Source organism: Ictalurus furcatus, chromosome 23 (assembly GCF_023375685.1).
Source record: "Ictalurus furcatus strain D&B chromosome 23, Billie_1.0, whole genome shotgun sequence".
Lineage (NCBI taxonomy): Eukaryota > Metazoa > Chordata > Actinopteri > Siluriformes > Ictaluridae > Ictalurus > Ictalurus furcatus.
The window spans coordinates 17,151,822-17,154,040 of NC_071277.1; the positions used below are offsets into that span (position 1 = coordinate 17,151,822).

General features: G+C 39.5%; 1 non-coding gene across 1 annotated transcript; it reads left to right on the forward strand.

Moving 5' to 3' along the window:
* Positions 1–270: 270 nt before the first annotated feature.
* Positions 271–344, forward strand: trnat-agu (transfer RNA threonine (anticodon AGU)). Its single transcript has one exon. It is a non-coding gene; the product is annotated as a tRNA-Thr (tRNA).
* Positions 345–2,219: the final 1,875 nt, after the last annotated feature.

A 2,219-nucleotide genomic window follows, 5' to 3' on the forward strand; every position in this document is an offset into this window, starting at 1 on the left:
GTGTCCCCCACCTGGGATAGGCTCCAGGCTCCAGTCTCTCCACGACCCTGTAAGATAAATAATACAGATGGATGGATAGATGGATGCATGGATGTTCACACTGGGAAATTAAATAAGATCTAGATAATTGAATGAAACTATCATAAAAAGAATTATGAAAAATTGAAGCTTATACCACACTTAAACCACAGGAGTTTGCTGCGCTATTAAAGAGCTACATGCTGTAGTTTCTATCCATTTATAGTTGCATTTAATCTCACCAATCTTTGTGGCGCTGTGGCTTAGTTGGTTAAAGCGCCTGTCTAGTAAACAGGAGATCCTGGGTTCGAATCCCAGCAGTGCCTAGTGCAACACTATACTGTTTCACGCATTTCAATATGTTACTGCCAGTTTTATGCACGTGACATCTGCAGAAAGGTTTGTTGCTGTTATCAGTGATATATGGTTGTTCCTCCACCAGCCCTTCTTTTTCCTTTTTCTGAACGTTGATAAAAACCATTACCATGTTACCATTCTGATGACTTTCCCATGAAGGAAAACTTAACGTTTTACTTAAAGACAAGTGCTGACACTGGAGGCTCCTTCCAAAAATGCTAAATAAACATCTCTGCACAGAAAACTTCACCATATTATTATTATTATTATTATTATTATTATTATTATTATTATTATTAGAGATAAGTAGAGGAGATGAGAAAAGGTCAACATCCCGAACAGCTGTAGAAACAGTAATCTGATACTGGTGTGTGTGTGTGTGTGTGTGTGTGTGTGTGTGTGTGGGATGGGGGGGCTTGAGAGTTCTGTCATCACTAACACACCTTCAACTCAATATACACTCACAATTGTATAGCTAACTTACACACACACACACACACACACACACACACACACACACACACACAAAAGACAGCAAACACCACTTATAACATGAAACCTGCAGGAGTACTGAAGATGGACATGTCTTGACAGCCGAACTCGACTGTACAGAGGAATAACAGGAGGAGGAGGAGGAGGAGAAGCAGAAGAAGGAGAATGAGGTGGAGAAGAAAGTGAAGGAAACAAAGAAGCATTAAGAGGAAGGATGGGAAAAAGAAGGAGAAGAAAGAGAGAGAGAGAAGAACAAAGAGAAGAAGAAGAAGAATACACATTTATATTCCTATGTATATAACACATTTCATTAGTAATGAAACAAACTCTAATTAATAAAATATGAATCAATGATAACTACGATTATTTATAAACAATGTATTTAAATAAAATGACAAAGCTGATCACCAGCTACAGAGATCCCTTACTATAAGATCCTTTTTCCTAGATGTAACTTGATGTAGATATTTATTTCTCCTGTAAGCAGATGGAATTTAGAGTGAGGTACTGTACAGTCCCAAATATACAGTAGCTGCCTTTCCATGTTGTTGTTGTTGTTGTTGTTGTTTTTATTTAATTCAGGTGTTCTACTATTTGTTTTTCAGGAACATGATGTCAAAGAGGACTCACAACAAGGTGAGGTCAAGGGTCACCATGTGTGTGTGTGTGTGTGTGTGTGTGTGTGTGTGTGTGTGTGGCATTGTGGGGGCAACACTTGGTCTGTTGTTCTTAGAAGAAAATGTAAGTGGTGTGTGTGTGTGTGTGTGTGTGTGTGTGTGTGTGTGTAGTCCCACAGCTTTACTCCAGATGGACCTGCTGCTCTCATGGATGACTCAGAGGCCCTTCTCAAACGCCGCTCTGTCACACACAGGTGCTGCGGGGCACGTCTGTGTGTGCGGGTGCGTGTGTGTGTGTGTGTGTGTGTGTGTGTCTATAACCAGGGCTGACTTTGTTTTTATTATGGTTGACTCATAGTTGCAGGTAAATGTGAAGCGGTGCAGTGGGTGATTTCTTTATGAGACGAGACGGAGTGACAGAACAGACAAGACATAAACACGCCAGAGAAAAGAACAAGAGAGGGATGAAATATGATCATGCGAGAAGAAAGAACGAGACAGATGGATGGGACGTGCGTTTTCCACAAGACATACATCTTGAGGTTAAACTCCTGGATTCTCGCTCACCATTTCATGGTATAATCCAATTAAAATATCGTTCATAAACTATACACACTTCTATACTACATTACAATGTAAAAAAAAAAAAAGTGCAGCTTTAGTATAATGGGCAGTTGTAGCTAATAGATTGTAGACTGGGTTTTTTTTTTTTTTTAATCCATGCTAAGTTTAAGA